This window comes from Cucurbita pepo, chromosome 10 (genome assembly GCF_057944985.1).
Source record: "Cucurbita pepo subsp. pepo isolate OVF chromosome 10, ASM5794498v1, whole genome shotgun sequence".
Lineage (NCBI taxonomy): Eukaryota > Viridiplantae > Streptophyta > Magnoliopsida > Cucurbitales > Cucurbitaceae > Cucurbita > Cucurbita pepo.
This window is the reverse complement of record NC_141807.1, coordinates 10,362,418-10,388,902: the sequence shown is the minus strand read 5'-3', so window position 1 is coordinate 10,388,902 and position 26,485 is coordinate 10,362,418. Positions and strand designations below refer to the sequence as shown.

Here is a 26,485-nt window from a genome sequence, read left to right as displayed (position 1 = left end):
CAATAAAACTGATGAAATATTCATACCCTCCTCGTGCTTTGACATTCATTGGACCACAGAGATCTGTATGCACGAGTTCTAAGGTTTCTTTGGCTCTATAGCCTTTTTCGCAAAATGATCGTTTAGTCATTTTACCCTCAAGACAAGACTCACATGGAGGTAAAGAATTGTCTTCTAACTTATTTAGAAGTCCTCTTTTAACCAATCTCTCAATCCTATTGAGATTAATGTGGCCTAGTCTTAAGTGCCAAAGATAGGTATTAGGAGAAATCTTTTGTCGCTTATTTTGAGTTTCAGCTGTTTTAAACATCTCAATATTTAAAATAGCTTTTGTTTTGCTCGGTTTTAACATATATAAGTTGTTTTCTAGTTTTGCAGAACAAATATGAATACCTCTTTTGCAAATGAACACTTCATTGATTTCAAAAGATACTTTATACAACTGTTCTAATAAACAAGAGATGGATATTAGATTTTTTTCATTCCAGGAACAAAAAGTACATTATCTAATATAATGAATCTATCTCCAAAAAACAACTTTAAATTTCCTACTGATCTTGCTGAGACAACCTCTCCTGTTCCAACCCTGAGTGTTATCTCGCCATCCGCAAGCATTCTCCAGGAGCTAGTTTCCTGGTAAAAAGAACAAATATGATTAGTCGTCCCTGAATCTAGTATCCAAGTTGAGTTGTCATACTCTACTAAACACATTTCTACAACGAGTAAATCATATTTACCTTGTTGTGTCTTTTCGGCTTTCTTCTCTGCAAGGTATTTTGGGCAGTTTCTCTTCCAGTGCCCGTTTTCGTTGCAATGGAAACATTTTCCTTTATCTACTTTTTGAACCTTGTTCTTGCGGTTAGTAGGAATCTTATTTTTCCCTTTTCCCTTCTTCTTCATCAAAACACTTTTAGAAGTTGAAGGTCCAGACTTATTTTTGGAGGACGATCCTCGTAGTAATTTCTTGGAGATAGCAACATTTGCTTCTCCTGTTTGTCCCTTGTTTGTTAAGAGGGACTGATAAGTCTGTAGCTCATTGAGAAGAGCAGTCAAGTTATATTCTATTTTGTTCATAACCACATTGGTGCGGAACTGGAAGAAGCTCTTCGGAAGAGACATCATGATAAAACTGACTTGACTCTTCTCATCAATGACAGCTTCATTTTCTTCTGCCACATTGAAATGGACCATCATGTCCAGGACATGTTCTCTAACTGAGGTCCCTTCTTTCATACGGCAGTTGTAAATGTATTTTATGGCTTCATGTCTAAGGGAGAAGGACGGTTGTCCAAACATCCCTTTTAGAGATTCCATAATCTCTTTAGCAGTACCCATAACATCGTGTTTCTTAGCCAAGACATCAGATATGCTGGCTAGAATGTACACTCGGGCTTTGTCATTTGCCTTTATCCATCTGTCATATGCATCCCGAGCTGTTCGGTTTGCATTTGAGTTTGGGTTTGGAGGACACTCCTCAGTTAAAACAAACTTTAAATCATCAATGACCAGTATTGTGTTTAGGTTTGATTTCCAAGTTGTGTAGTTGTCGCCGTTTAATTTCTCAGAAGCGAGTAATTGTACTATTGAGTTTGTCATGCTGTGATATAAAGAAAATTCTATTAGTGATTTTGACTTAATCCTGTTTAATCCAATCAGTTTTAGCAAATGTAATAATGTACCCAAATCATTATTGATTTGCAACGATACTTTAGTGAGTTAGAGCAACTGCTACCGAGGGGCAGTCAATCACTCATTCACTAAACCAAGACATTCTTGACTTAAACACTAATCCCAGAATAACTCTTGTTCCTATAGTGTTTTAGTTATCGCTTTTTTGGTCAAGAATATACTAACTCTTAGTAATTCTTCGCAAGTGTGACCCACCAATTTCAGACCTCAGAAATCGGCCCCAACAACGCTATCGAATGAAAAGGCCAAAGTTGGGAATGGACCTAAGAAATCCTATCCATTTCTGGAGTTTGCGTTGTTCCGACTCCCATGTTACGACCCTCCGAATGGGTAGTTGCTCTAGGGCAACATGCAGGCGGAACATGGGAATCTCACGGTGCAACCTAGTGGTGGAGACCATAGGACGTGTTGACTTCCTTCTCCCACTTACTATAAATACTTTCTCAATTCCCCTTGTTATTGACTCATGCAAATACCTTCCGAATGGAGGACGCTCCCAGGGCGACACGAGGCCGAGCATGAATCTCACTGTGTGAATTTTACAGAGAGCGTGAAGAGAAAACGATGTATCTTATACACCATTTTCCTCCCACTAAGTATTTTATATGGTTGGGTATACTCATTACTTAAGTATATTCCGGCTAATTAAATATAACTTAAGTCTAGGTGATTTTTCTAAATCTTAAATCACTTAAGCATGCTCATAAAACTCGGCTAACTAAGCTCAAGTACTGGTCCGATCTCCAGGTAGCAGGTGTTCCGTAAACCGTCAACTTAAGTACCTTCAGCCTTAGACAAGATCGTGCCAGGTGAGCTTTCTCGTAACCGCAATTTTATAAGACATCGACCCCTTTTAACTGTTAAATTGATCGTGCTCGGTTCTTAACCCTTAGTGAGCATGCTGTTATCTTTATTATAGATTTTAACGTCTACCTCATTTTATGACGTTGAAAATAACCTATAACATGCTTTATATAACAATTTATATAATCATCCATTCCATGCAATAATATAACAATTTATATCTATCACTCATGGAACCCTAAGACATGCATACTATACATTATAACACTTATAACATACTTGGAATGCATGAAACATGCTTAGCCTATGGTGGGATTTTAAATCTATATGACATACTTTATGCATATACATTTACTATTTAATTAAAACATACATTCATAATGCATAATTAATTAAACACACTAAAGTGGGTTGGTTTTGGCATTTTAAAGCAAGCAATTAACTAAATTATTACATTAATAACTAGAAATAACTTGAGCCGCTCCCGACGATCACGAACTGGACCAACCAACCCTTAAAAACGTTCAATCGGTCCCCAACGACAGAAAAATCACCCGAACCGCCTCTTCCATCCTCTTCGGTTCAGCTTGCTTATCTCTTCCATTTTCGATCAATTACAACCTAAAGTGGACTCTAATGACTTTATAAAAATTACAGACCTTTCTTCATTTATTAAAGCCCATACACCTTAGGCTTATTACAATAATTGTATCAAATGGAAGCATAAAAAAAATGCCAAAACCAAAACCATCCACTTTAGCAACCACAAATTTCATGCATGAAATGGTACCCACCATGATCAAATTAATGTAAATAAAGTGCCTAAAACTTGCTCTGATACCAATTGATGGTGTTAATATAACACATGCGGAAGCAATTTGGATCTTAGGCACTTTTAGAACATCAATTATTGTAAATGACTAGCATGTTCATAAGTATTAAAACTTAATGAGTTTAAATACTTACCTTTTGTAGTTCAAACTCCTTTTGCCTCACGAACCGATTTCGAACCACCACTAGTGTCTTCTCCACTATTCTCCGGCCTTAGAACGGGATTGTGGAATCCGGTGAGTGACTAAACTTGGGAGGGATTTTGTATACGTGAAAGAGAGTGCTTGTGAGAGGTTTTTCATCAAGATGAAGAATTCCTTCCAAGTATCATGATCACTCTATTTAAAGAGTCAAGTTTGCATGTTCATGCAAACTTGAGATCACCAAATCTTGACACTTAAAATTCCACTCAAATGTTTGAGATTATGTGGCAAGCATGCATGTTTGAGTTAACCAAATTTTGACACTCAAAATTCCACTCAAACTTGTGGGGTTTATTTGGCAAACATGCAAGTTTGGTTAAACCAAATTTTGACACCTCAAAATTCCACTAACATGATTTTTCCATTAGATGAAAGTCAACATTTTGACTTTCTTCATTTTAATTAGATGAAAGTCAACATTTTGACTTTCTTCATTTTAATTCAACAATTAATTTGAATAATGAATTTCAAATTAAAGTAACATTAAATAATTAATTAAACTATTTAATTAATATTTAATATTAATTCAAATGCCAATCCCAGTCAATTCCGACACATAATTGATTAAGATATTTAAATCTTATTTAAATATCTCAGATTCTCTCTTTTCGCTTATTTCGTAAATAAAATAAAATTGCGGTTAAATATATCGTATATATGTAACGCATATTCCCTAATTTGAATTCGAACACTTCGAACTCACTCGTCACACTGTTCTATGGTTTAGTCCGATATGAGCTAGCAGAGGGACCTAATGGACCTATAGATCATGGGCTCCAACGATTCAAGATTAACCGATTAAACTCATTAACCTGGTTAACCAACATTCGTTAACTACTAGGACACTCCACTATAGCCTAGTAGTTGCACTCCCCTCACTATAGATATATTTCTGTCCATCTGATATAACCATGATTAGTAAGTCGATCCTTCACAGGTTGTTCGTAACTAGAGCTGGGTCAATTTACCGTTTTACCCCTGAAGTTACTTCTTGTTCCTTATGTCTCACTGATCCTCTAATAAACAATTGGTTTGTGGTCCAACCAGTAAACCGAATCCCTCTCAGGCCAATGAGAGGGTGGGGCCCCTTGTTCAAGACCTGGAGTCAGTGCTTAAGGGAACTACCTTTCTTCTATCCCTAAAAGTGGGTAGGAGTGAATTCCGTCTTGCACCCCACGTCCCCAGCCATTCACCCAGTCTTACCCCTGAAATGGGAGGCCTGTTGAGTCGGCGAACTAGAGCCACTCTCACCCATGCAAATCTAAGGATAATTCCGAATAAACAGGAGTTCATGGTTAGCTCAGGATTAAAACCGAGTTACCTAGGTTATCGAATGAAAAGAAAATCAGTCTCAACAGTAAACGACTTTATAAAGTGAGAGTGGTTTTCTTCATGGTCCGATCTTATGCAATACTCATTGCATAGGACGCCCCCACTCACATGTCTCCACATGCACAATTTAGTGATCGCATTGTTTATATCATATACAAAAGTGGGCCGCATCCATAGTGTCCCCAGAATAAGGTACTCAGCCTTATCCTTATACTATAGATCATTTTGACTATATACTTGAACTTGATCCACTCTTATGTCTCTACATATAGTTCAAGTAGTCATACTATAGCCAGAGTTCTTAGTTTATTGGATTTAGATTAATGATCGTAAAGTTCACTTTATTCAATAACAATTTTTTCTGAATAAACAACAATAATAACTTTATTGAAAATAGAATATATCTTTGTTTACAAACTATGAGTTTTAGGACATAAAACCCAACAAGTTCATCCAAAATCTGATTTATAGCTAGAGATAAAACAAAAGATTTCTTATTGGGTAGCCGATTCTAGGGGTTTCAAGGCTCTATTTCTTCATTAAACTTCTTCCATATCCTATCTTCAGGCTAAAGGAATTGGTTTGGAGGAACGTCTTTGAGTGTAGGACCTTAATTTCAAGAAATCGTTCTTGGTATGCAACTCACTCAAAACGCCGGATTTTTAATCTCGTGGGTAGCTTATTCTACGACGTTTTAGCTCTAGATTCTTTCATCAAGTTTACTCAACTTCTTCCTCTGAAGCTAGAGGAATCCTTAATCTTAAGGAAAAGAGATCGGATATAGGAATTTTGACTCTTATCCCCAATTTAATTTTGAATCCTATTTCCTTCAATTTGGCACGCTCTCGAGGTTATTTTTCTTCGTGGTCTTTTATGGAAGCATTCCTTGGAGGTACAGAAACTTATTGGAATCATTCTTTCTCGACGAGTCATCATGTATCCTCGGGTTGGATTTTCAAGTTTTTCTTGAAGTTCTTCAATGGCGGATTGAATTGGGGGAATGGTTCCTAGGCACTTTCAGCACTCTATTTCTTCATAGAACTTGTGGGTAATCTTGTTGAGAAACGGTAGGAATATGTTTGAAGAGAAATGGTGGAGGATTGCTCTCGAATTTGGAAGAAATCTGAGAGTAGGAGACCCATAATCTAAACGCCTATTGCCTTCGATTGGGGGATCGACCTTTCTCGATTCTTATTCCATATTGTTGCTCCTACTTTAGACTTTATAGGAGGAGCTTAAACCGACATTGAGAGATCCAGATTATTCGTTATTTAGAAGTCTGAAGAGAAATGGTGGAGGATTGCTCTCGAATTTGAAAGAAATCTGAAAGTAGGAGAAACACAATCTAAACGTTTATTGCCTTCAATTGGGGGATCGACCTTTCTCGATTTTTATTCCGTATTGTTGCTCCTACTTCCGACTTTATAGGAGGAGCTTGAACCGACATTGAGAGCTCCAGAATCTTCGTTATTTAGAGATCGATCTTTCTAGATAATTTTTTGGTGATATCAACTCCGATCATGGCCTTTTGACCTTGGCTTTGCATACTAGTTGTTGGATGTGATGATCCGTGCGTGTTCGCTCTAGATCATATCAAATTTTGGAGGACATCCGACGGTTGAGATTTGAGTTCGAAAGATTTTGCTCGGATGGTCACGGTAGATGCTCTGATTCTAATTAGAGTGGCATTTCTGTAATTATCCATTCTTCTAGGGGTTTTTTGGTAATTTACCACTTTCCGAATATTTTATTATTTTTTTTCTTGAAAAATCCAAAATTTTTCTACAAATTTCTCATCCCTTTTTTTTTTTTTATCTTGAGATTCCTTCTAGATAAGGAATTACAAATCGGGAAAGATTTTTGATAATTGATAAAATGACTTTTTCGCCCTTTTGATTTACTTTTTGGTTTCCAATCCTTTTCAAAAGGCCTTTAACTCCGTGAAATCACTTGTTAGGGTACACGAGTGACTTGACTAAGTCCTTTGTTCTTGCTTAATCCTTTAATTTTTTTCCTTTCTATCCATTGGGTCTTTCATGAGTGGCTTATTCTTATGGGAGATAATTTCCTTCATTTTTTGGGTGTTACATATACATACTCGTTACAAACACAAAATAAGAAGCAGACTTAAAAGAAGAACAAAAAATACTAGATTAAAAACAGAGGTTAGTCCATGGCCCACACTCCAAAGTCCACTCTCATCCACGACCAACTCTTAGTTACTTGAAAAAAAATGATAAACATGGAGTGAGTAAAACTTAGTAAAGTAAGTAGTCTACTAGTAGGTTCTTAATGGCGACCTTAAGCTAGGATATTACTTCTTGTTATGTTTTCAGGATCTTATACTAATCTTGGAAACCTTCTCCTAAAATAACCTTCAATTTTCTCTCCATGAACACAATTTTCTCCCCATCTATCTTTTTTTAAACACTTTTGAAAGTTAACGAGTAGTTTTGAAGCTTTTTTTTTTTTTTTTTAAAGATTAAGTGTATTATTGAAACTTCTAAAAAAATTATGAGTATTTTTTTTAGATAAAGTGCAAAGTTCAATGGTATTTTTATTAATTTTGCTTATAATTTTTTAAAAAATACAAATTTTTGTTGATTAAGTTAATATTAATTTTATTAAAATACATAACACCACGTCAAAATTAATTTATTAGGAATAAAATTAAAACTGAAAAATCAATTTATTTTAAACTAAAAAATTAATTTATTTTAAAACTAAAAAGTATACTTAATTTGACTAAAACATCCCTTATCCCAACTATAAAGAATTTAATTCCAAGCTCTCTTCTAATAGACAAACGATTTATTAACATCTGTTGTAAAATTTCACTTCATCAATTTAAGTAGCGTTCAACTATAAATATCGAATTTTAAAGTATTCCTCGGCAAAGTAAATCTGTTGAAACTATCTATCATAGGTGTTCCAGAATGAGTCGTGGAGAAGCGTTTCCTTCAATTCTAATTTCAATTAAGGATGTCAATGACAAAAAAGTGCAAGAGGCTAGAAGGATTGTAGTGGAAGAAAATAACAAGAGTCATGGACATCGTTTTGTTTACAAGCTGTATCCTGTGTCTTATTCATGGTTACTTAAATCTCGTTGAATTGGTGCGCCTTTCACATCAGAGACATTTGTGCCTTAAACCGAGCTCTTTGCAATAGCAAACTTATTAAAAACTCTTTGCTTGCTACAACATTTGAATGACATAATTGGACCAAAGGACGTTATGGACGACCATAGCTCACTGTATTGGTCTCCAATCATGAAGTGTGACATCGGATCTTTGTGCATACCATATTCATTAACTATAACATGGCAAGAAATTTTTTATGTTTTGACTGGGCATGCCATATTCTGTTGTTCTTATATATATTTAGTTACGTGTGATTAAAGCAAAGAAGTATAGACATGGTTTCCAACCAACCCTTCCTTTATAGTTAGTTCGACGAATGGGTTTTTGTTATCATTTTATCGTTAACCCTTCCGCTCGATTTTGTGTTATGATATCATACAGGGAATGAGAAGCGACCTTACTTGGACAAAATTATATACCGTTTGATAATTATTGTTGATAACAAAGATATATTGAATTATAAGCATTTTAAGTTCAAAAGTAACAAATTACTTGTACATCTTTTACTTATAATCTTCATATTCTTTATATAGCGATAAGGAAGGGAGGGATAGAAAAGATACTCATAATATCATTATGACTATGCCATATTTTATTAATAAAAGAGAGTAATGCATCCACAAACACATACATATATATTTCGAGAGAGAGAGAGGGCTTTATTATAAGTAGAGATAGCATTCTAGTAGTTGTATGCTACTTGGGGACAAGGAACTCGAGAACTTCTTTAAAAGTTCTGCACCTTTGTAATAAAAGACCAAGGAATATCATCGTTATTTATAACTTCTATCACAATAATATAAATTCTGCGAGGACGACGTTCTCTAGTCATACCAACCAGACCGTTCACCACACGCTTGTAAATGAAACGATGTCCACTATTCTCGTTATTCTTTTCAACTCCGAACCTTCTTGCATTCTGCACTACTAGGATATTGACATCCTTAATTGGTACTAAAGCATCTAAAGGCAACCCTTCCACACGGCTCATTCTAACACCTTTGGTAAATAGTTCCAAGAGACATTGTTAGGCCGATTTTGTTCATGAATACTTAAGAATTTGATATTTATAGTTGTAGTTGAACGCTACTTAAATTGATGAAGTGAAATCTTACAATAGAGTCTAATAAAGCGTTTGTCCATTAGAATAAGTTGGAATTAAATTTTTTATAGTTCGAGATAATAGTTGTATTCTTTAAGTCATTGAGACTAGTGTTACTAGTACTTGTTAGTATATTTGAGTATACATATTAAAATGATTAGTTATTAAATATTGTTTGAATTAAAGCGTTTATAATTCAAATGATCTTCATAACCTAATTCATAAAAAAAAATAATAATAATTAGGAAGCATTTATGTGCTAGATCAAAATAAGATGCATAAAAAGAACTTACCGTAATTACTTTATTCATGGACCTTTAATCTTAAAAGTAACTTAAAATATTGCAATATTGTGATTCAATAGCAAAATTAGGCACGTACTAAAAAAATAATATTTTTAAAAGATGAAAAAATTCGTGAGCCAACCAAAATATGTATTTAAAGATGAATAATTCACAACAACAATCACAAACAATATTAATTAGCATCTTGTCTTTTGGTTTGTCACATTTTCAAACATGAACAAACCTCAATTTCGAGTCGGTGAGTATTATGGATCATAATCAACAGTACTTTGCAAGTAGCTTTGAGCATTCACAAAAGGTCGAAAGTTGAATTTCTTTAGAATGGTAACCAAATGACCGATGATTATTGTTGAATTTCCAAAAAATACACCACAAATTTCATTTATAGATATAAATGGAATCATTGATATAAAACCCTGATTATATAATTGCATCATCACTAACAAACCCACCTCGGAGTGATCATCTTCACCCGAGGCTACAAATTAAGAAGCCTTGCAGGATAACTAAAAAGTGAACTTTTAAGACAAATGAAGCTATATTTGAGCAAGAAAAATCATGTTACATGTGTCTGGGATACCACGGAGACACCAATGCAAGCAATCGCTACTACCCGAAGTTTCTTTGATATTGTAGTTGGATCTTTGAGACTCATCCCTCAGATGTGAAAGAGTAGTTATATCCAACATTCTTAATTGTGTGCCTCTTACAGTACTCTCAACAAATAGATCGCTTGATCTATTCTACTCTACTTTACTTCCTCTTGATAACGGTGTGGTATTGACACAACTCATATTGCTGATAATCATCACTTACATCCAAAACAAGAGTATAGCGGTCGACTATCGTCAAGGACCCATTCACCATTTCCATTCCTACCGACGGAAAAGTTTTATTACATTCATTTCTTTCTCCTTTCTAACTTCTTCATTCTCACATTAAACTTTTTTTTTATTTAAAAAAAAAATAAAGGTAAAAAGGGAGAAAGAAGGAAGAAGAAAAGAGAAAACCCTTCATTTTGAAAGCTTATCAAATACTCTTTGACCGATGTAAAGAAAGCTCGAGAATAATTTATTCTCACGTCCCTCTTAGACACTTGTTGGATATATATCCGTCCTTCACATGTCGTATCATAATCATATCATGTCGTAAAAATTTTGTGATTATATCCTTCCCTAATTTATCATAGCCTTAACGTCCTTAGACATATCATAGCTGTGTCGTTACTTGAACGTACCTTAGTCTTAACGTTACAGGAACGTATCCTAACGCTATCGTTCTATCAATCTATCATAATCCTATCCCTTTCTACCCATAACCTAATCGTATTGTTTTATGAATCCATCGTGACCATATCGTTGTTATCAATCTGTCATACCCATAACACTTCGATACGTAACCAAACCATAACGTTTCATGAACATGTCTTACTCCTATCGTTACATTACGTTTAGTGCATCCTTCTCGTATCCTATCTCAAATATACCATTGAACACATGGTACCGTAAGTATTATCATACAATTCACATATTATAACATATCATAAGCATATCGATTCACAAACATTTCACACATATCAATATATATGACACTTGCAGAACCACGAGCACAGTCAACATCAAATATAACCATATGGATGGTAAGGCAACCTACCTGATTAGCTTAGGCTGGTGTCCCCAATTTATCCTTAACAAAGTTCGATTTGTCTTTTGTATTAAAGTCAACCTATATGAACATGACATCAATTTCAATCATTTCTCTAAATTTTATGATGCTCTAGTGTTAGATTTCATGGGAAAATTGCACGAGTAAGGTCTTGAAATGTCTATATATCAAAACTGTTTAACACTTTCCAAATATTGATTTTTTGGCTGTGTTTTTTTTTTTTTCGTTGTGTTCCTAATCTTACTTCGGTGTGTTTGTTACATTTTTTTTTAATTATGTTAGCAATTAGCCAATTTAATTAATTCATCCTTTATGTTTTTTTTTTTTTTTAAATTATGTTAGTGGCTAATTTAATTTATTCTATTTATTTTATTTTTTTGCTATTGATGGACCTATCTTTCTAAAACATACTAAATAAAACTAAATAATTGGTTACGAGAGGATATGAGATATAACTTAAGGTTAAATCTATTTCCATATGAGAATAACTCATTCTCATGTCCATCTTTGCTACCATGTACTAAATTAAGGATTTTATTTCTCTTGGGTCAAAACCATCCTTAAAGCACAAAATTGAAGTTGTAGTTAGTCAATTATAATATTTGACGTGCTAGTTTTCAAACTACTTTAAATGGGTGTAAAGAGAGCATGAGAATAACTTAGTTTCACTAATCTGACACGTGTTGGGCATGTACTGAACACTTGTTAATACAATGGATACATTACAAATTTATAATCCATCGTATGTTGTCCGCTAAAGGTTTTAAGAAAGGGGGTATAAATTTTCTACATAGGTCATCTGTGGTCACAATCCTTTTAAGGAAGATGCTCCCAAATAATCGGTGAACAATAGCCTTTAAAGAAGTTTCAGAGAGCAAGAAGAGGCAGAACAGAGAATAGGAGTGAGTCGTGCAATGAAGAAGGAACTAGTAGGTTTAATTTGGGTTCGTTTGAACTAAAAAACGAACCAAATTTTTTCAAACGAACCCAAATTCAAGACTCACTAGCCCAAAGTCGATATGTGGTAAAAAAAAACCTTCCGTGGCCCAACCCTTAATTGCAATCCGCATCCAACCATTTCTTTTTCAACCTACACGTATGCTCCAGGCCAAACTCACGTAACTAGTTAGAAGATGCGGCCCACAACTGAACGGAAGACAAGTGTCACAATCGCACTCTTGCAGTAGTGAGACAATGATTATGTGACATTTGTTCTAATCCAATGAACAAGTCAACCATGCAAAATTTAGACTGAACGAACAATAGTAGTGTATGCTCGAATCACATTTAGAAGAAATATTTTAGAAAACGTGAGCGAGGAAATACGTTAAAAACAATTTCAAATAAAGCAATGTTATAAGCTAAAAGTGAAGAAACAACAACTGGTCACGTTCTGCTATAGTACATTTTGGAACATTTTAGTCCTGATGGGTGTAGATATGATTTTGAGGGCTAATCATACACCCCGTATTGGCACAACAATAATAGTAAAAGCCTATCTAAGATGAAAGCAAGTAAAAGGTGTTTGGAATGAGCATGCCACCATGAATCACAAATCGTTTACAAGAATAGCTGAGACATCTAACATGCAGCCACATGCAACATGCCTCGGCCAATCATGACCGCGACATCTGCCCTTACACAATTTGTCAATATCTCTATCAACCGGCTCTTCATAAACTCAACGTTGTAGGATGAGGCTGACTTTAGGTCTCCCGACGCACTTCTAGCTGATCTCAGTATTGAGGAGTCTTTTCCAACCTACTAGGAGCTATTGAAAATCACTTCTCGGTTTGTCAACTCATCAAGTCTTCTCTGTTGGTGTTTATCCTACTTTTTTCGCTTGAAACAATTTCTTCTTTGCATGATGTCATACCACCTGCTTTTACTTGATGTTTTCTTGGTCGGAATAATAACGTTTCAAGTTACTGACGTGGACAACAGGGTTAGTCTGTATCGATAGAACCAATTGAATCCTATATGATGTCTTCCTAATCTTGTGGATAACTTCGAGACGTTTAGGGTTTTGTGACGTATAAATTGTGGAGATGTAGCTTAGATGGTAGAGTGTTCGCTTTGCATGCGAGTTGTACGGGGATTGATAACCCGCATCTCCAAAAGAAAGTATTTAATTTGTTATTATATTTTTTCATTTTCACAATTATCGATCCCCCGCATCACCAATCAAAACTATTTGTTATTAATATTTTGATATTTTTTTTATTTTCACTATTATTGATGATGGGACATTTAGGGTTTATGATGTAAAAATCATGGGGATGTAGCTCAGATGGTAGAGCGCTCGCTTAGCATGCGAGAGGTACGGGGATCGATACCCCGCATCTCCAAAAGAGAGAAATTATTTTCTTAAGTATGAGTTAATTTAACATGTTATGTATCCGTGGGTACGAGAGAAAAAGAAAAGATACTTATATAAGGAGGATTATTATATCATTATGGCTATGCCATTTTTATATATAAAAGAGAGTAATGTCCCACAAGCACATATAGAGAAAGGACTTATTGTAAGTAAAGAAAGCAATCTAGTACTTATACTGCTACTTGTGAACAGGGAATTTGATGAATTCCTCAAAAGATAAGAGCTTATAGGATGGGGCGGTAGATGCATATGACGAAACTTCTTCACAATTGCAACATCTGACCAATGAATACTTTGGAGTTCAATATTTATAGTTGGAGAACGCTATTCAAATTGATATGGTCGAATCTTACAACAAAGTCTAATTGAGCCTCACTCTATTAGGAGATAGTCTCGAATCAAATTCTTTAGTTTGGGCAATGGTTGCATTGTTTAATCAAACAACCGAGACTAGTGTATTACCAATAGTATAGACATTTTGTACGTGTATTTTCTTACATATTAACAATTGTATACAAATAATAATTAAATTTATGAGTAGAAGTTTGGATGGAGTTTTATTAAATAGGTACTTAAATTATATATAAAAATATATAAGATTTTTATTTTTTATTTTTTTTTATATACATTTAGGAGAACAAAACAAAGACTCAAGAAGATGTCATTCCTGCCATGTTTTAATTTTTATTCTTTCTTATTTCTCGGATTAAAAAAAAAAAAAAGTTATCCTCTCTCAAATATGGTTCGTTAGTTAAAAATTAGAATTATAACAATCTGCCTAAAACCCTCCGACTAATTTTGCTTCATTTCTAAATGCAAGCAGACAAAGTAGAAAAATGAAAACATGTAAATTGTAAACTCAAACATTTCAAAGAAATAAATAAGTTTTGATGGTACCAATGCTAACCAGAAAACAATCAACCAAATTTATTTTGAACATAGAAAACTTCATGTCTCTATCTTGTAAAGCCAATAAACCAAAGGGCCTAATATAGTAGAGAAATAAAAAAATGTTACCCATCTATGTTGTGTTGTTTCATAAGTGATCAATGGATGTTGACTTTGACCAATTCCTACTATTTTTTTTTTCTATATTTTGAAACTATTTTAAACACTTTTTTCTTGTACTCCTTATAATTTTACCTTTTAAAGTTGTAAATATTTGTGAACCGGTGACTATTATGATTATTAGTCAACTGAGTTAAGTGGAAATAAAATTTGAAGATGAAATTAAAGTATTAATTTTGATGTCATCTTTACCTGAGTTTTGGGATATGGTTATTAATGAGATTCAATCTAATGCCATTAGTAATTCACAATGATAATATTCAAAATACTTGACAAAAAAGAATGGTCAACATAAGATATTTGAAACGAATAAATATTTTGTCCTCCGTGATATATCAAATCACTCATTTGAAATTCCTTAATAATAAACTGAAGTCTTACATCTTTTAGAGTGAAAAGTTCCTTAAATAGAAGTCTTATTAGATATTTCTAAGCATTTAGAGATCAACTAGACACAAAGCTAAACATTCTAAAAAAGATTAGGGGTTAAACTTTTAAGTTAACTTAATTTAAGAAACTTATGATTTTTATATTATCAAGAGTTTAATTGAGCTACGTCAATTCAATCTAGTGGACCCAAGAATTGAACCAAACCAAACCAACTAGTTAGTAACATGATTTAGTGGAAGCATTTTCACGCAAAGTAGAAGCAATAATGGAGGGTTTGAAATAATATAGTTTTCACCCCTTGTTTCTCGAGTGAATATTGAAATAATATAGTTTTCATGTTATGTTTTGCACGGAAGAAAGAAAGACGGCGATGTAAAGTATTATTTCAATTTGTTTGTAATATACAACAATATATAAATTAACTATAAGAAATATATAAAATTACATGTTCTCCAAGAGCTTCAATCAACATCGGAGGGTTACTTCTACAACCACTCTAAAGGTGCTCAAGATCACAAAGAGTTGGATAAAACAGCTCTAGAACTTTGAATCCAATAACTTGAGTTTGACTCATGATAGGATCTCCCTTCTTGTGGAATCGGCATAAAATAGGAAAACCATTCCAAAATAAATTTGTACAAGGGGTTCTATGGTGTAGTGGTTAGCACTTTGGACTTTGAATCCAACGACCTTGGTTCAACTCCCGGTAGGACCTTTATGAAATGCCCTTGATGTGAAAACACAGAATAAGGAACCACAACATAAAACATATGTGGCAGGCTGCTCATGATATTGTGCACGTAGTATTTATTAGAGACCAAGGGTACATCTGTGGAATCTATTATTTTAGGGATACCACGATTTTTGGAAATTAAGGTCCCCCTTTCTTAGATTACTCGGATCGGTTCTCGCATCCTAGGGGGGGGGGTGATTGCTCATGGTACATATAAATAAGTTCTTAGGAAATAAGCCCAGCATGATATTGTGCACGTAGTATTTATTAGAGACCAAGGGTACATCTGGGGAATCTATTATTTTAGGGATACCACGATTTTTGGAAATTAAGGTCCCCCTTTCTTAGATTACTCGGATCGGTTCTCGCATCCTAGGGGGGGGTGAGACAAGGTGTAGCGCAGTGATATTGTGCACGTAGTATTTATTAGAGACCAAGGGTACATCTGGGGAATCTATTATGTTAGGGATACCACGATTTGTGGAAATTAAGGTCCCCCTTTCTTAGATTACTCGGATCGGTTCTCGCATCCTAGGGGGGGGGTGAGACAAGGTGTAGCGCAGTTTGGTCAGCGCATCTGTTTTGGGTATGTTGTCCGCTAAAGGTTTTAAGAAAGGGGGTACAAATTTTCTACATAGGTCATCTGTGGTCACAATTCTTTTAAGGAAGATGCTCCCAAAGAATCAGTGAACAATAGCCTTTAATAAGTTCTTAGGAAATAAGCCCAGCATGATATTGTGCACGTAGTATTTATTAGAGACCAAGGGTATATCTGGGGAATCTATTATTTTAGGGATACCACGATTTCTGGAAATTAAGGTCCCCCTTTCTTAGATTACTCGGATCAGTTCTCGCATCCTGGGGGGAGGGGGGGTGATTGCTCATGGTACATATAAATAAGTTCTTAGGAAATAAGCCCAGCATGATATTGTGCACGTAGTATTTATTAGAGACCAAGGGTACATCTGGGGAATCTATTATTTTAGGGATACCACGATTTTTGGAAATTAAGGTCCCCCTTTCTTAGATTACTCGGATCGGTTCTCGCATCCTAGGGGGGGGTGAGACAAGGTGTAGCGCAGTGATATTGTGCACGTAGTATTTATTAGAGACCAAGGGTACATCTGGGGAATCTATTATGTTAGGGATACCACGATTTTTGGAAATTAAGGTCCCCCTTTCTTAGATTACTCGGATCGGTTCTCGCATCCTAGGGGGGGGGTGAGACAAGGTGTAGCGCAGTTTGGTCAGCGCATCTGTTTTGGGTATGTTGTCCGCTAAAGGTTTTAAGAAAGGGGGTACAAATTTTCTACATAGGTCATCTGTGGTCACAATTCTTTTAAGGAAGATGCTCCCAAAGAATCAGTGAACAATAGCCTTTAATAAGTTCTTAGGAAATAAGCCCAGCATGATATTGTGCACGTAGTATTTATTAGAGACCAACGGTATATCTGGGGAATCTATTATTTTAGGGATACCACGATTTCTGGAAATTAAGGTCCCCCTTTCTTAGATTACTCGGATCAGTTCTCGCATCCTGGGGGGAGGGGGGGTGATTGCTCATGGTACATATAAATAAGTTCTTAGGAAATAAGCCCAGCATGATATTGTGCACGTAGTATTTATTAGAGACCAAGGGTACATCTGGGGAATCTATTATTTTAGGGATACCACGATTTTTGGAAATTAAGGTCCCCCTTTCTTAGATTACTCGGATCGGTTCTCGCATCCTAGGGGGGGGTGAGACAAGGTGTAGCGCAGTGATATTGTGCACGTAGTATTTATTAGAGACCAAGGGTACATCTGGGGAATCTATTATGTTAGGGATACCACGATTTTTGGAAATTAAGGTCCCCCTTTCTTAGATTACTCGGATCGGTTCTCGCATCCTAGGGGGGGGGGGTGAGACAAGGTGTAGCGCAGTTTGGTCAGCGCATCTGTTTTGGGTATGTTGTCCGCTAAAGGTTTTAAGAAAGGGGAAACAAATTTTCTACATAGGTCATCTGTGGTCACAATTCTTTTAAGGAAGATGCTCCCAAAGAATCAGTGAACAATAGCCTTTAATAAGTTCTTAGGAAATAAGCCCAGCATGATATTGTGCACGTAGTATTTATTAGAGACCAACGGTATATCTGGGGAATCTATTATTTTAGGGATACCACGATTTCTGGAAATTAAGGTCCCCCTTTCTTAGATTACTCGGATCAGTTCTCGCATCCTGGGGGGAGGGGGGGTGATTGCTCATGGTACATATAAATAAGTTCTTAGGAAATAAGCCCAGCATGATATTGTGCACGTAGTATTTATTAGAGACCAAGGGTACATCTGGGGAATCTATTATTTTAGGGATACCACGATTTTTGGAAATTAAGGTCCCCCTTTCTTAGATTACTCAGATCGGTTCTCGCATCCTAGGGGGGGTGAGACAAGGTGTAGCGCAGTGATATTGTGCACGTAGTATTTATTAGAGACCAAGGGTACATCTGGGGAATCTATTATGTTAGGGATACCACGATTTTTGGAAATTAAGGTCCCCCTTTCTTAGATTACTCGGATCGGTTCTCGCATCCTAGGGGGGGGGTGAGACAAGGTGTAGCGCAGTTTGGTCAGCGCATCTGTTTTGGGTATGTTGTCCGCTAAAGGTTTTAAGAAAGGGGGTACAAATTTTCTACATAGGTCATCTGTGGTCACAATTCTTTTAAGGAAGATGCTCCCAAAGAATCAGTGAACAATAGCCTTTAATAAGTTCTTAGGAAATAAGCCCAGCATGATATTGTGCACGTAGTATTTATTAGAGACCAACGGTATATCTGGGGAATCTATTATTTTAGGGATACCACGATTTCTGGAAATTAAGGTCCCCCTTTCTTAGATTACTCGGATCAGTTCTCGCATCCTGGGGGGAGGGGGGGTGATTGCTCATGGTACATATAAATAAGTTCTTAGGAAATAAGCCCAGCATGATATTGTGCACGTAGTATTTATTAGAGACCAAGGGTACATCTGGGGAATCTATTATTTTAGGGATACCACGATTTTTGGAAATTAAGGTCCCCCTTTCTTAGATTACTCGGATCGGTTCTCGCATCCTAGGGGGGGGTGAGACAAGGTGTAGCGCAGTGATATTGTGCACGTAGTATTTATTAGAGACCAAGGGTACATCTGGGGAATCTATTATGTTAGGGATACCACGATTTTTGGAAATTAAGGTCCCCCTTTCTTAGATTACTCGGATCGGTTCTCGCATCCTAGGGGGGGGGGGGTGAGACAAGGTGTAGCGCAGTTTGGTCAGCGCATCTGTTTTGGGTATGTTGTTCGCTAAAGGTTTTAAGAAAGGGGGTACAAATTTTCTACATAGGTCATCTGTGGTCACAATCCTTTTAAGGAAGATGCTCCCAAAGAATGAGTGAACAATAGCCTTTAATAAGTTCTTAGGAAATAAGCCCAGCATGATATTGTGCACCTAGTATTTATTAGAGACCAAGGGTACATCTGGGGAATCTATTATTTTAGGGATACCACGATTTCTGGAAATTAAGGTCCCCCTTTCTTAGATTACTCGGATCGGTTCTCGCATCCTAGGGGGGGGGGGTGAGACAAGGTGTAGCGCAGTTTCGGATTGGTTCTCGCATCCTAGGGGGGGGGGGGTGAGACAAGGTGTAGCGCAGTTTGGTCAGCGCATCTGTTTTGGGTATGTTGTCCCCTAAAGGTTTTAAGAAAGGGGGTACAAATTTTCTACATAGGTCATCTGTGGTCACAATCCTTTTAAGGAAGATGCTCCCAAAGAATCAGTGAACAATAGCCTTTAAAGAAGTTTCAGAGAGCATGAAGAGGCAGAACAGAGAATAGGAGTGAGTCGTGCAAGGAAGAAGGAACTAGTAGGTTTAATTTGGGTTCGTTTGAACTAAAAAACGAACCAAATTTTTTCAAACGAACCCAAATTTAAGACTCACTAGACCAAAGTTCATATGTGGTAAAAAAAAAAAAACCTTCCGTGGCCCAACCCTTATTTGCAATCCGCATCCAACCATTTCTTTTTCAACCTACACGTATGCTCCAGGCCAAACTCACGTAACTAGTCAGAAGATGCGGCCCACAACTGAACGGAAGACAAGTGTCACAATCTCACTCTTGTAGTAGTGAGACAATGATTATGTGACATTTGTTCTAATCCAATGAGCAAGTAAACCATGCAAAATTTAGACTGAACGAACAATAGCAGTGTATGCTCGAATCACATTTAGAAGAAATATTTTAGAAAACGTGAGCGAGGAAATACGTTAAAAACAATTTCAAATAAAGCAATGTTATAAGATAAAAGTGAAGAAACAACAACTGGTCACGTTCTCCTATAGTACATTTTGGGACATTTTAGTCCTGATGGGTGTAGATATGATTTTGAGGGCTAATCATACACCTCGTATTGGCACAACAATTATAGTAAAAGCCTATCTAAGATGAAAGCAAGTAAAAGGTGTTTAGAATGAGCATGCCACCATGAACCACAAATCGTTTACAAGAATAGCTGAGACATCTAACATGCAGCCACAGGCAACATGCCTCGGCCAATTATGACCGCGACATCTGCCCTTACACAATTTGTCAATATCTCTATCAACCGGCTCTTCATAAACTCAACGTTGTAGGATGAGGCTGACTTTAGGTCTCCCGACGCACTTCTAGCTGATCACAGTATTGAGGAGTCTTTTCCAACCTACTAGGAGCTATTGAAAATCACTTCTCGGTTTGTTAACTCATCAAGTCTTCTCTGTTGGTGTTTATCCTACTTTCTTCGCTTGAAACAATTTCTTCTTTGCATGATGTTATACCACCTGCTTTTACTTGATGTTTTCTTGGTCGGAATAATAACGTTTCAAGTTACTGACGTGGACAACAGGGTTAGTCTGTATCTATAGGAGCAATTGGATCCTATATGATGTCTTCCTAATCTTGTGGATAACTTCGACTAGTCCATAGAATTTTCGCACCAGTCTTTGGTTCTTGTTGCTTTGAACTCAAAGTTGATCTGACCTTAACTTATCATAACTCTCTATTTGCTTTGAAATTATCGTGGTCGACCCTTCTCTACATCCGTCTGGATGGTATTTTTGCGTGAACATGTGTTGCTTTAGTGGTTTGTTTTTGTCTCCCTTCTTCAGTAGAGGTGTTGGCTTGGTGGCTTTGCCAAGCATTTGAGTGATCACTGACAAGAGCCTTTGCAGGTCAAATAAACCCGACTGTGAACATGCCATTTTGCTATTTGTAGAATTCAACTAGCTCAGGCTGAGCCGCATGACATCTATTTGTGGTAGGCGACATAAAACTAATCTTGTGATTTATCTCTCTTGGTGGGGTTAAACCCAATATCTGACCTTCTTTTTTTGGGTCGTGGTGTTCATGTACTGGCAATAAAGTTTTTGTTGAGGTTGGCACACTTGAGCTCCCCTTTTCAAATACAACATTGGTAGCAAGTGTAGATTCATCATGGCTAAGATTCTTTCTCAACTGTACTATCGTCATCATTTTAACCCCTCTTGGTTGATGGATGTTTGTCTGAATGATCGTTGGGTTAGACTCCGTTACTACTAGGCATTTTTCTAGGGGCATGTACATGACTTTGTGTTCTAGCAGGATGTAATCCCTGACTATTTGGGCTCTAGAAGGTTGGATATGAAGACGGACTATTTATAGTAAAAATCTGATAGAGATATATATACTAAATAATTATATATAGTAGGCGGTTACATATAGTGAAGCTATATATAATAAACTGAAATCATATGTATACCCATTAGTCAGTGCTTCCTAAATGTACATTTCTCATTCTCCATATCCTCTCTTTGCATACCAGAAGTCATTAATACAAACCATTAGTCAATATTTCTTCTTACATTTTCTCTATCACGTTCTTTGTGTTCATTTAGATCAAGTGTGTGCGTTGTTGTGTGATTCTAATACGACCTTAATACCTAGGCCTAAGGCTTCATACATACGTTTCAAGTGGTATAACAAGGGCATTTGGTCTAGTGCTATGAAAGTTCGATTCTCAAAATGCTCCTTCAAAAGATTGTAGTATGAAAGACATTTACCAAGTAAATAAATACATTAAAATAACACAAGTGACACATATGTAAACTATGTTATTAATATCTTATTTCTATTACATCTTTCCTTATTTATGAAATAATGAGCGGAGATATTTTTCATTTTCACAATTACTGATGACGGGAGGTTTAAGATTTTTTAATGTAAGAATCGTGGGGATGTAGCTCAGATGGTAGAGCGCACGCTTCAGATGTGGAAAGTACGGAGATCGATACCTTGCATCTCCAAATGAATCGATCACTAAATATATTATTTCTTTTCAATTTTTTCTTATTTAGGACATAATGAGCCGGGATAGTTTTTCATTTTCACTATTACTGATGACGGGAGGTTTAAGATTTTTTAATGTAAGAATCGTGGGGATGTAGCTCAGATGGTAGAGCGCACGCTTCGGATGTGGAAAGTACGGAGATCGATACCTTGCATCTCCAAATGAATCGATCACTAAATATATTATTTCTTTTCAATTTTTTCTTATTTAGGACATAATGAGCCGGGATAGTTTTTCATTTTCACTATTACTGATGACGAGATGTTTAGGACTTTGTGACATAAGAATTGTGGGGATATAGCTTAGATGGTAGAGCACTCGCTTTGCATGCAAGAGGTATGGGGATCAATACCTTGCATCTCTAGATTTTCTTCATTTTCACTATTATTGATGATGGGAACTTGAGGGTCTTATGATGCAAGAATTGTGGGATGTAGCTTATGATGGGAATTGTGGGATGTGGGATGTAGCTTATGATGGGAAAGTGGGATGTAGCTTATGATGGGAAAGTGGGATGTAGCTTATGATGGGAAAGTGGGATGTAGCTTATGGGAATTGTGGGATGTAGCTTATGATGGGAAAGTGGGATGTAGCTTATGATGGGAAAGTGGGATGTAGCTTATGGGAATTGTGGGATGTAGCTTATGATGGGAATTGTGGGATGTAGCTTATGATGGGAATTGTGGGATGTAGCTTATGATGGGAATTGTGGGATGTGGGATGTAGCTTACGATGGGAATTGTGGGATGTAGCTTACGATGGGAATTGTGGGATGTAGCTTACGATGGGAATTGTGGGATGTAGCTTATGATGGGAAATTTAGGGTTTTATGATGCAAGAATTGTGGGGATGTAGCTTATGATGGGAAATTTAGGGTTTTATGATGCAAGAATTGTGGGGATGTAGCTTATGATGGGAAATTTAGGGTTTTATGATGCAAGAATTGTGGGGATGTAGCTTATGATGAGAGAGGTATGGGGATGGATACCTTGCATCTCTAGATTTTCTTCATTTTCACTATTATTGATGATGGGAATTTGAGGGTTTTATGATGCAACAATTGTAGGGATGTAGCTTATGATGGGAAATTTAGGGTCTTATGATGCAAGAATTGTGGGATGTAGCTTATGATGGGAAATTTAGGGTTTTATGATGCAAGAATTATGGGGATGTAGCTTATGATGGGAAATTTAGGGTTTTATGATGCAAGAATTGTGGGGACGTAGCTTATGATGCGAGAGGTATGGGGATCGATACCCTGCATCTCTAGATTTTCTTCATTTTCACTATTATTGATGATGGGAATTTGAGGGTTTTATGATGCAACAATTGTGGGGATGTAGCTTATGATGGGAAATTTAGGGTCTTGTGATGCAAGAATGGTGGGATGTAGCTTATGATGGGAAATTTAGGGTTTTATGATGCAAGAATTGTGGGGATGTAGCTTAGATGGTAGAGCTCATTTAGCAGGTTAGAGGTAAGGGGATATCTCTCATCTCCAAAAGAAACTATTTGTTATTAATATTTTATTTCTATTCAACCTTTCCTTATTTATGACATAATTAGCGGAGATATTTTTTCATTTTCACTAGAATTGATGACGGGACATTTAGGGTTTTTTTATATAAGTATTGTGGGAATGTAGCTTAGATGGTAGATTGCTTGCTTAGCATGCAAGAGGTACGGGGATCGGATCGATACCCCATATCTCCAAAAGAAACTATTCGTTATTACTATTTTATTTCTATTCAATTTTTCCTTATTTATGACATAATGAATAGCGTTATTTTTTTATTTTCACTATTATTGATGACGAGATGTTTAGGATTTTGTGACGTAAGAATCTTGAGGATATAGCTTAGATGGTAGAGCGTTTGCATCCCATGTGAGAATTACTGGGATCGATACCATGCATCAACAAAGGAAACGATTACTAAAATCGTGGGATTGTAAGTAAAGAAAGCAATCTAGTAGTTATACTGCTACTTGTGAAGAGGGAATTTGATGAATTCCTCAAAAGATAAGAGCTTATGGAATGGCGGTAGCGTCCGATGCATATGACGGAACTTCTTCACAATTGCAATATCTGACCAATTTATATTATTGTCATTTATAGCTTCTATCACAATACTATAAAATTTGGGGTCAAAGCCTATATGGGACTGAAAAGACCATTCACCATAGCTTGTAAATTAAATTATATCTACCACCCCTGAAATTTTCCACAGCAAACCTTACAACAGCTTGCACTTCTTCATCATTGACATCCTTAATTGGAACTAGATTTTAAGGCAAATCTTCTCCACGACTCACTTTGGAACACTTTTATAGATAGTTTCAACAAACTTACTTTGCTTGTGAATACTTTGGAGTTCAATATTTATAGTTGGAGAACGCTATTCAAATTGATATGGTCGAATCTTACAACAAAGTCTAATTGAGCCTCACTCTATTAAGAGATAGCCTCGAATCAAATTCTTTAGTTTGGACAATGGTTGCATTGTTTTAGTCAAACAACCGAGACTAGTGTATTACCAATAGTATAAACATTTTGTACGTGTATTTTCTTACATATTAACAATCGTATACAAATAAAAATTAAATTTATGAGTAGAAGTTTGGATGGAGTTTTATTAAATACGTACTTCAATTATATCTAAAAATATATAAGATTTTTAGTTTTTATTTTTTTTATATACATTTAAGAGAACAAAACAAAGATTGAAGAAGATGTCATTCCTGCCATGTTTAATTTTTATTCTTTCTTATTTCTCGAAGATTAAAAAAAAAAAAAAGTTATCTTCTCTAAAATATGGCGGATTGCAAAAGAGGGGAAATTGGCTACATTCAAATTACACCTTCTCTTCTGGGGAGGTACGTTTGATATCCGAAAATGGCTGGCTCAGCAATAGTTGGACAAGTGGGGAATGCTGGGGTAACCCAGAAAAGTGTGCGTTGGGTAGAGCCTGATCTAAATGTTGGCTAGGTAAGCGTCCTGTAGTAAGAGGAGTAGTTCTGAACCCTGTAGACGAGAACCCCATGGTGGTGGTGAAGGGAGGGCCCCAATTGGTCGAAAAAGAAAGAATAGTAACTTGGTCCGGACGGAGCATCAACCATTATACCCACATGGGGCATACTATTTCTATTCATAAGGGCCCATTTGCCTATTTATATAACGGATCGCCTGGTAGGTCATAAATTGGTAGACCACTGGGTAGTTATTTGATTATTTTCTCTTTGAGTGAATTTTAAGTGAAACACATTCTCTACCCAAGTAATTGCAAGATGCAAGCTTCACACCAAGAGGAATCAAAGTCCCAAGTATCAACGTCCCTAAGTGTCAATTTTTATTCTCCATCTCAACATAAATTAAACTTATTTTCGTGAAGATATCTATTTATAAAAGCAAAATATCTTAGAGTCACAAAAAGAAAAATGAGATATAGATACGAGACATAAATATGATACCAAATAGATATGATAACTGTAAGGATTAGATTTGATCGAGTTATTTGGATTAGATTTTATCTAGTTATTTGAATTAGATTTGATTTAGTCATTCTTCAATTGGATGAGAGATTTCTCCCGATTCTTCTGATCTTTCCAGTTTTCTTTTTCTGTTCCTAACATTTTGGTATCAGAGTCATGCCCTAAACTAGTTAAAACTAGAAGCAGCAGTCTTCTACGTGTGTCAAAATAAAAGTATGTCGATGGAGAGTCCACTTGTGCAGTCTGCTGGAGGAAGGAGTCAAGGTCGTGGAAGCTTTAGAGGCATAGGAAGGGGACGAGGCAGACAAACCTTCAACAAGGCCATAGTGGAGTGCTATAACTGTCACAAGCTAGGACATTTTCAATGGGAATGTCAAAGCAATACCAGACGAGGCAGACAAACCTTCAACACCGCACGAAAAGAGAGAGAAGAGTTAGATAAAATGCTGGAAGAGAATAGAAGAAGGGTAGAAAAAGCACAGCGACGATTAGTTCTGGAGCTGCAGCGGAACGAAGAAGAACAATATTGTGAGCTCGAGTTGATTAAGAGACAAAAAGAGGAGGTAGCTCAGAGAACTAAGCTAGATGATAAGAGTTTGAGTTATGTTTTGCTGGGAGTTAGTGAAGAGTCAAAAGCTTACCGACTCTATGATATAGAAACGGCAGATGAAAATAAGAATATAGAAGCAGCAGATGAAAATACTGCAGAGGAAAATATTTCATCTGGCTCTTTGGTTTGCAAGCTCTCCTAGCTCGAATAAGGCAAGGAATAAGAGACCACCAGTCTGGATGAGAGACTATGAATAGAAGAAGTTTTTTTTTTGTAAAGAAGATGATGAAGCTCAGCCATGTTTACCCCTACTAAACCTGCAAACTTTGTAAACTTTAGAGAAGTATTGAAGAGTGAGAAATGGAGGCAAGCCAGGGATCTGGAGCAATAAACAGAAATGGCACATGGGAATTGATGAAGTTACCTGG

At 36.2% G+C, this 26,485-nt stretch overlaps 2 non-coding genes across 2 annotated transcripts; both read left to right on the top strand.

Moving 5' to 3' along the window:
- The first annotated feature begins 13,346 nt into the window (after positions 1-13,346).
- On the top strand, positions 13,347-13,419 carry TRNAA-AGC (transfer RNA alanine (anticodon AGC)). Its single transcript has one exon. It is a non-coding gene; the product is annotated as a tRNA-Ala (tRNA).
- Positions 13,420-15,552: 2,133 nt separating this feature from the next.
- On the top strand, positions 15,553-15,624 carry TRNAQ-UUG (transfer RNA glutamine (anticodon UUG)). The gene has a single exon. It is a non-coding gene; the product is annotated as a tRNA-Gln (tRNA).
- The last annotated feature ends 10,861 nt before the right edge of the window (positions 15,625-26,485 follow it).